Below are 10,480 nucleotides of genomic sequence, written 5' to 3' on the forward strand. Positions count from 1 at the left end.
GACCTAGAAAGACAAAAAAAAAAAAAAAAAAAAAAAAAAAAACCTCTCGACACAAATCCAGTCAATAGACAGCATGCATGTAGAGTTGTGTGAGAGACAGATCGCAAACTCACAAACACTTTTTATTTCAGGGTACACAGGTGCAATGCAAAGGTTTTGTGAAGCTATCACTTTGAAACTTTGCTTCAAAATGCTTCATCACAAGAAATTATGGATTTTTTTTTCACATGACACTGCTTACCAATCAAACAACAGAAATTTGAAGGAGTCAAACTTTATGAAGAAGATAAAATGACAGTGAAGTGTAAGAATTATTTGAATAAGGAAGTTATTGTAAGGCACTGTGCCCCTTCATACATAGAAGTACGGTACCTTGGTAGTTGAAGGTGTGCTTACTTCAGTGAACATGTAGCTGTCATGTCAGAAGCCATCAGGTCAGACTGCCATTTTGATATAAGAATAGATAGTGAAATCAGTCATACTATTGAGGCCCTAAACACAATAACCAATGGTATCCACTAATTTCAATTTCAATTCAATTTCAATTTCACCTTATTTTCACAAACCATTCACATCTAACACAAACCCCTCGGGGGGGGGGGGGGGGGGCATGTAGGGCCGAGAGGATCTACATTGTTAATTACAAAAATTGAACCAGGTTGATGTAAACATGGAAAGTTGTGTGGGACCTTGAAAAAGCACAGAACTTTGTTAAACAAGGTAAGAAAAAAACCCAATAAAACTTTAAATGAAGATGAGTAGAAATGCATACAAAATATTGTCTCTTCCTCCCCCACTTCAACAGAACCCTTGGAAAGTCATGGGTTTTGATGTGATGTTTTTTCCCTCACTTTTTCCTGGAAGGGGAGGGGGATGAATGCAAACCCCCTCTAAAGCACTCCCCACCGCTATTCAGTAAACCTGAAACTAGACCGAGTTGAATCATGTCATTTGCTTCGACACAATTTGGCTTTTTGTACAGATAATTTAAGTTTTATTAAACTTTAAATTTCATACAAATGAAATATCCGTCTATGTGGCCCGAATACCACCACCGGCTTTAAATTGTTACAAGCACACTTAACACCAAATTATGCCCGGGACTGTGTTCAGTATCCCTTAAAAAACCTGAAACTTGGCAGGGTTTTATACCACAAACAAGGAAAGTGTGGTGAAAAACGAGCAGTTTTTTGCGAAAATTTGAAATTTATATTAGGAATACATGTTATAGGTATCATCATGGTAACCCGCACGCATCTTGTCTATGCATGGGAGCATCACGGTCACCCGCATGGCCGCACACGTCTTTTACGTGCTTTGTCTATAGGAGCGCGGGTGGCGAGTTGCGGGCCCCTTTCTTAGCGCGCAACTTTTTCACATCATTCGCATTTGAGGACGATGGCTGCAAATTTCCGGTATCGAACAGTGAATTTGTGGTTCCATTGGAATCTTCAGCATTTTCCCAGTATGTAAATGCCAAAATGGGATTTTGTAGAATTTCAGTGATGAAATGTGATTCAAATATTCATAAACATATTAACGTCAATTATGGTATGGTCGCCACTGCGGTAAGGTCGCCAGACATTCACATCGCATGTAACGCACGCCGCGATCAGAGATCAGGTTGGGCGACGGATTTTCATCACTCTCAAAATACATTCGTAGTTCACCTTTTTCCTCCGTAAAAACACCAATAATTTTAATCAAAATATACTTCACCATATGTAACAGGTGATAAAACCATTTTAAATGCGAGGATGTTTTTGATTTAGAATGGATTTCAGGTGGCAGATTAAGGGAGATTTTCAAACGCGGTGACCGACAATGCCTCCTCCATTGAAGCGTATGTATAACACACACGCTAATACAGTGTGGCCAGCTAGGGGCGGCGAACTAATTCAGTGCCGATATTAGTTCGCCAGCCCGACGTGCACAAGAATTACACACAAGTGGCGATCATACGGTAATTGACGTTAACTATGGCGAGGTGTGGGTCACCCGATACACAGCCCAGTCGCCGCTGTGATTCGCGTAGCGTATTAACAGCGTCTGGTCGGGCTAGGGTCACCCAAGTATACACTTCACTATGCCACTAGTACTCACGTTCAGACACAACTCAGCAGAGGGACTCATTATTGAATTTGTTTACCTATTTTGTTGATGCACTTTACCATGTTTACTGGTACCACTACACATACAGGCCTACAGCCCTTGCCTGCACATGCTGCTGCGCGCAGCTAGCTGCTTCCACAGCCACAGCACAGGCACATCTCTGTGCCAGGCCAGGGCATGGCATGGCAGGCAGTGCATGCAGCTGCAGTGTGGCAGTTGGGCGATACGATGGGCATTTGCACGTAGCAAATGTGGTCGTGCGTACGAGAATCTGTACAAAGAACAGAGTTTTAGCCTGTCGTTGTGTAGTGCTAGTGATGGGGTAAGGTTAATATGATTTAGGGCGATAATTGCGTGCCACATATAAGTCAGAATATGGAAAAGAGTCTACTTTACCATGGATTTTCATCACTGGCAGCAGTCGACGCTCCTTCCCTGCCTCCCTTATAGCTATAGGCTCTTTCCTTAATACTTATATCATTTCATTAATGATTTGGTATAAAAATATTTATAATGAATCAATACTTTTTTTATAAACTTATATTGGATTACAATTATTTCTAAGTAAACAATATATCAATTATAATACAATGGTTTTCTTATTGAGTCAGTATGAAAAAAAAAAGTTTTAATCTCTGGCATCGATTATGTCTGATATTCTGCCACGATCGATCATGGAAAGCTGGCTAGCTCTAGCTCTGTGTGTATGTGTGTGTGTGTGTGTGTGTACGTGTATTCGCAAAATAATCAACACACACACAACTATCACACACGATAGGTTACCGGTTGCACGTACCGCTAGTGTTTCCTACATGCCACCCCGAACCGTGAGCTAGCTGTACTGTGCGTCCCCTACTGTTCTGTGTGCCTCACTCGCCCCCACGTCCAACTGGTTGGGGTGAGCGCGAGAGGATAGGAGGATCTGAGCGAGCGAGAGGGCCGATGAGATACTGTATGTGTGTGGTGTGTAATATGTGAAGAAGCGGAAGTACTGAGCATCAACACAGCAAGTCTCCAACGGAACGACTTGGCCTGGTCAGTTTGTGTGCAGAAACTGGCGAAAATTGTGGACGTCTCCTCAGATTTCATGAACGGCTTTTCATCCACTTAACTAGTGCATGTTGGGGCGAAGGTAATTAGACAACGCGTTGTACTTGAAGATCTACTTGTACGGTGTAATAAATCCAATTTTAGACTTCTGTCTATTGAGGATGAGGGATTTGGAGACGCAGTGAACTGAATGTGGTTAGTGTTCATGTACTGTACTCAGTATTTAGTCCTAGGATTCCTACTCCTAGTTCTATTTAAAATACCGGTAACTGTTACTCTTACTCTAGTCTTAGGCCTATGTGTAGACAACATAGATCTAGCTGCCCTTGCGCCTTCTAGGTAGAGTTAGACTTCCGTCTGTTTTCCTTCCTTTTTTTTATACTCTGATCTTAAGTAGGAGTTGAACTGACGTTTTATGGACATCCTTTTCAATCTGAAGAAACAAGACAAACAAGCAAATTATATCGATCGATTTGATTGTTTTGTAATATGTATTTCAAGGGACGACATTTCTAATAAATTACTCTGCAAGAGGGATGCACTAACTTGGAAGAAGAAACCATTCTTCTATTCAATCTAGGACGACAAGCCTTTTTGCAGAATGATGTTCCCTTATTTTAACTCTTGCAACCTCCCTCCTGTTTTAGTGTTTAATTTAAGTGTTGGTTGGTGATGTTCAGTAATGACAAATTTATGTATGTAGCTATTGTAGGCCTAACGTTACACATGTAACTGTTAGAGAACACATGCACAGCTCACTGATTAGACAGAAAATCTGTCTGTGCGGAGGATTTTTTTATCATTTAAAAAAAAAAAAAACTTTTTACGTAGGAGGGGATTCAGTGAAGCCAGACCCCCAGTCGGGCCTAGCTACACGCAGCCGCTGTAGCGACAGCGGCTGCACCTCTATTCCTTCGCAGACGTTGTAATTTTTCAGTGTGGTTGTGCGACTCCTTCATGAATATCTTTATTAATCGTGGAAAACTGAAATACAAGGAATAATCGTAATCTATGATAATCATTCAATAATCGGTATGCGATTTTTTGTTTAATTACGTCAAAAACTCACCGAAATCTGTGGCTGAAATCAGGTCTGTAAACGTCCTTATTGCTTCACTCCTCATCTGCGTGTTATTTGAATGGCATTCACTCTCGTATACTACAACGTACAACGTAGGTAGTCGGAGAGCTAGCCTCTCCGACTACCTACTTTTGTACGTTGTACGTTGTAGTATACGAGAGTGAATGCCATTCAAATAACACGCAGATGAGGAGTGAAGCAATGAGGACGTTTACAGACCTGATTTCAGCCACAGATTTCGGTGAGTTTTTGACGTAATTAAACAAAAAATCGCATACCGATTATTGAATGATTATCATAGATTACGATAATTCCTTGTATTTTAGTTTTCCACGATTAATAAAGATATTCATGAAGGAGTCGCACAACCACACTGAAAAATGACAACGTCTGCGAAGGAATAGAGGTGCAGCCGCGTCGCTTTGCGACAGCGGCTGCGTGTAGTTACAGTCGGGCCCAGACATTGTGAACTCTAATCTGTGCAGAATATATCCCTGATGACAAGATACAGACCAATCTTTCTGTCAACTCACGAATATGATTTTATTTAGAAAAGAAAATATATTTAGAAATCGCAGTGTCTACTGCTTACTGTGTGGCACTGCATGCAATTTATGAATTATGGCATGAAATTAGCGAGTACTAAGTACAATACAGTAGTCAACCTCACGAAATGGGATTACCAAGTATTTTCATGATTGTATTGAGAACCATGTAGTGACTGAATGAGACACAAGAATTTTCCCTTTTCCACAATTCTTCGACTGGCATGTTCACGGCTGTGGTCGACACTACCGATTAATCCACAGTTAATTTCTTTCAACCGTGAAAACTCTTCAAAACAATGCCCTGTATTGCAGACCCAGCAATGTACAGGCTGCAATCCTAGCTTCTTCAAATATCAGCATGTTTGTAGAAAATAATTTGTTTTCTTTGTCTATTTCCTTTATCCCAAGGATTTAAGTTCAGGCCAAATGTGCCACCAGTTCCTTACCTTTTGACCATCTTTGTCTTTGAAACTTCCCAAAGTTGTGAATGACTATTAGAGTATGAGCTAAAGAAAAGAAACAAGTGCAAGACTGTATCATAGGGTGCGTTCGAGCGCTCTCCTAAAGCGAACTGTACCGTACCGTACCCGCGCCAGAGGAGCGCTCGAACACTCCTAAAGTGTACCGTACCGTACTGTACCAAGCCAAAAGTGGACCACTTCCCGATGTGCTCTAAAAGCATATCAAAGCATACCAAAAGTTCGTTGTAAAGCATGCGCATGATTACATCACAATGCAAAGACAACATTCTCTTTGTTCGGGACAGCTGTAAGTAGTTCGAGCGACAGGTGAATGACATTCTTGCTACAAACAAGCGTGACCTTTTCTAAAAATAACTCATGAAGTACGCTTTCTCGACAGAGCACTTGAACGCTCCAAAACTGGCACAGTTCGGTACGGTACGCTTTGGTTCAGTTCGCTTTGGTTCGCTTTAGAGCATTCGAACGCACCCATAGCCTCTCAAATTTTTGTTTTTTATGACAATTTATTGGCAATGTTCCCATTCAGGGAGAAAACTGAAGTCCTGACAGGTTGTTTTCTATCTGTGTGTGTGTTTTAATTGAAAAAAAAAAAAAATTCTTAGCCATGGACCACACATGGCTAAGAATTATCATCATCATCATCATCAGTGGTTGTGAATTCTGGTGCCATTTCATAGAAGTACACGTATTGATATTGAATCGGACATACACATGCAAGTAAGTTCTGGATGTATTCATTCTAGGGTTGTTTCAAACTAAAGTAAGGATTTATGCTTGTCAAGGGTTATATATCAGTGTACAGGCTAACTACACGCAGCCGCTGTCGCAAAGCGACAGGGCTGCACATCTACTCCTTCGCAGACGTTGTCATTTTTCAGTGGTGGTTGTGCGACTCCTTCATGAATATCTTTTTTAATCGTGGAAAACTAAAATGTAAGGAATCCCCGTAATCTATGGTAATCATCCAATAATCGGTATGCGTATTTTTTTTTTAATTACGTCAAAAACCTACCGAAATCCATCCTTAAAATCAGGTCTGTGAGCGTCCGTATTGCTTCACTCCTCATCTTCTGCGTGTTATTGAATGGCAATCACTCTCCTATGCTACAACGTAGGTAGTCGGAGTGACGTCATATCATGAGAGCAGCACGCGCGGAAATACATGGTAGAAGACGACAAGCTTATACGTAACACACGAAACGCACGGGCGTACGTAAAATGCTAACACGGTACTAGGGTTGAGCGTTCGTGGCTGTTCGTTTATTTTGTGAATCATCGCACAATCTACTCCGAAAAATTCAACAATAAGGACTTAAGGTTTGGATACCAACAAAACACCAAATTCAACTCAACCATCAGCAATATACGATATAGGTGGGTGGTATTACTGTTAAAATCAAACAAAATAAAAGACATTTTTGTGGTCTTGCCGTCAAAAGCGACAGTCGTTTACGTACGTTTAAACACTAGTACATGTCGGACTGCTGTACTGTGCACAGCGGTCTGGTCAGGCTATGTACAGGCTGAACTTTTATACATATTACAAAGCCTGATGAAACATTTAAGGGGCAAGTCCAAGATATCGCGCACCTTACGTATGGGACATTCAGAGATTTCAAACCTCTGAAAAGTAATGAAGGAGCACTTGGATTTTATTGTTTATCATCAGGAGGACTGGTACTCTTGAGAAGAATATTGTGTTTAAGTTTGGTGTCATTTGACCTTGGGTTGATTATTTTATTAAGAAAAATATGCCAACTTACGTATGGGACCAGAGAAAAACTGGATTTTTCAAAATAAAGTTTGAACTGAAAATTCTCTGAAAGTACCTTACTGATCAAGTTCTGTTTGGAAGTGAAGAAAGGTACAATACTGAAGTATCTTTCAGCAAAGTTTCACTGCAAAAGAATAAAGCATATTTTCATGAAGTTGGTTTAATTAACGAAAGTACACCTTACGTATGGGACATGGCTCAACTTACGTATGGGACATTTGTCTTTAGTGCACAAATGCATTCATGGGAATGACTTTAAATTTCCCCATAGTGTCATATTCAGTTCCACAAATCATGCTACAACATGTAACAAATGAAATAGACTTCTAAGTGGGTACTTTCCCGGTTCAGGTACCCAGCAAAAGCTAAAATAAAACAAATAAAAGTAATTACCAATTTACAATTAAATGTCTTAGTTTGGATTCCGTCATGCATTAACACTGTCCTCATGATGTCTACACATGCAGATAATAGTATACTGACACTCTATTTCTAGCCCATTTGTAATTACTCTAGTCAATATTTTTTCATCAAATGAAAAAAAAAATGAGCAAATTCTAGCTTGTGACCTTGATATAGCATACATGTACATGTACAATAACTAATTTGTAGTCTTGATAATTTCAACTTTAGAATCAAATGTCATGTACAATGTATTTGCAGATACAGTTTGAAGTGGGTACTTTCAGTAGCTCTAGGCTTACCTTGCAAGTTGTCTAAGTTTTTATAAAGCTTTATAATTGTTTGAAATGCAGCACAAAACACAACAACAAGAGTACTTCATTTTGCTCTGTAATCATCATGTTTTGCCATGTGAATTTTAGCTGAACTGCAAAATCAATCAAATTTTAATGAAAGTTTTAGATTTTAAGGAGATAGAAGAATGTATGTACCAATGCTGTTTCTGTTTTTTTTTTTTTTTTCAAATTGCTTGGCTTCGTGTCTATGAAACCAAAGACGACAAAATTTGTGCTACTTTGTACATACATACATGCTTGTGTAGTGATACAGGAAAGATTATCATTTGCACATTCAAATCTAGATTTGAAACACTTAAGTAACTCACTGATCTGCAAATTACAATTTTGAATAAATTCTAATAACCTCATTTGATCATACACTACCAGATTGCAGTGTATGTTGATAATTGTGTAGATGTGGGGTACAAAGTAAGTATGAGTTGATGAAGGTGTCTCAGAGCACATCTGTCTCTTCAAACACAAAATAGAAAAGAAAATTGAATTTCCTATTTGTTTGTGTAATTTGTGTTTTTAGCACTCCATGCAACCACAGAACCAGTATTGATATTGTGGTTTATAGCAAATGTAAACTATAGTCTTCATTTTACAGGATTTTCAGAAATCATGTTCATGACCTTGATAAGTCATGACATATTCTGAGGGTGAACAGTTGAAATATTAACAATCATATCAAAATAAAAAGTACAAGTGTACTCTCATAGGGTTTTTCCTTTGCTATCAACTCAAGTAATGACAAAGTTACCTGCTCACACCTTAAGTGATTTTTCTTTTCAGTAAGACCTATAATGTTGTCATTGATGCGCGCCATAAGCACAATTGTTTTGATTTCGCTTTTGAGGCTGTACAACCTGTGGTACATGCTGAACAGTGTACTGCACCTAAAATGACACTCAGAGAATCCCATTCTTGGACAAAGTCATTTTGTAGAGAGGTAAAGTTGAAAATGATAACTGAATTAAGAAAATGTCCAATATCAAAATGTTAACGGGGAATGTTAATTCAAGACCAGCTGCACAGCCTGTAATGAAAATAAGAAATTACAAGTATAAATGAATATTCTTTATTTTCCTTTCTTAATCATAGAATGACTCAATAATGCTGTCCTTACACTCTCCCTGAGGTCATCTGAGTAGGAGAGGCAGATATATAGACATATTCTTCAGAGTAGGTGCAAAGATAACCATTAACCAAACAAATGTAAGGACATATAGCATCCATGTCAAAAGGCGGTTTTCCCATTCACTTTGCATGTAATGTCCCATACGTAAGGCATTTGTCCCATACGTAAGCAAACTTTAATTAGTTATAAGATGAAGGACTAATTAAATTTCCTCATTTAGTTTTGCTAATCTGGAGTTGAAATGAATAAATTAGAACTTCCTAAAGTATGATTGGTCAATGTTACAAATCTTCAGAAAAAACTTAAAAAAACATACTCAAATCCTTACGTATGGGACACTATGTTCTGGGAAAGTGCATAATTTGCATAATTAATGTGCTGACCTTGTCTTACCAATTGCAGATTATACTAACTCATACAGGGGTCATGTCCATAAAGGAACTAGGTCAAGGACAAATTCAACTGATTTTAGATGAATATTTATAATTTGTCCCATACGTAAGGTTTGTTTTTGATTTATGCAAATCAAGGCCATATTTCTTGCATAAATTTGCATAATTCAATATTTTCTTTGCTGGAAACATATGATTTAACTCTTTGGCTACAAGATGATATCAATAACTTTTTGATAAAATCAAGATGAATTTTGAGCATCTGAGGGGACATTATCTTGGACTTGCCCTAAGGTGGATGGTGCTATTTTTCACATGCTGGACTACATTGTACTGTAGTTGCAGCTGGTCACTGTACATTGTATGTTAAGCGTCATGTACAACTGTAAATGTACTATACCAGTAATGGTTTTGAGTGGTCTGCTAATATTATATTATTTCAAGCCACTTTAGACTTGCTGCTGGACCAGGATACTATTGCAGTCTGGGAGTGAAACAAACAATGTGTGCCAGAAATCTTAAGTGTCTGTGTACAGTATGTGAATTTAGTTCTTTCAATAGCCTCTCGATCGTTAGTAAGCAGATGATTAGTGCTGATATTTTGATCCTGATCATTCATAATGAAGTTCTCCCCCCCCCCCCCCCATATGCCATGATCAGACAATGACATAAAGTGTTTCCTGAAACACAGAAGAATTTGCAGCCACTTTATTATCGTACCCAATTAATCAAGATTAATTGGGTACCATAGTACCATAGTACCATAGTACCCAATTAATCAAGAGCTCAGCCAAAAATCTAATACTAGGAATATGAAACATCAAATGAATAGTGAATCAAGTTATTAAGCTGTAACTTGTCTTATACACCTAAAAGGTACTGCATTATACAGCAAAGTACAGAACTACTGAAATGTTGTGTGTCAGCCTTCTAAGTATACTAAGTAGTATGTCTTTAATACATGTACAGCTGTACACCTACAACTGCATTGTAAAGCAAAATAACAGAACTGCTGACAAGTTGTGTATCAGCTTTTAACCCGTTGAGGATGGACTGATTTTGCTGCAACATACATTTCTCATAGACACCTGCCAGAGTATACTCGAGACACATCCTCAATGGGTTTAAGTATTAATACCAAGTAGTTCTCAGGATTTTGA

Source organism: Diadema setosum, chromosome 1 (assembly GCF_964275005.1).
Source record: "Diadema setosum chromosome 1, eeDiaSeto1, whole genome shotgun sequence".
Taxonomy (NCBI): Eukaryota; Metazoa; Echinodermata; class Echinoidea; order Diadematoida; family Diadematidae; genus Diadema; species Diadema setosum.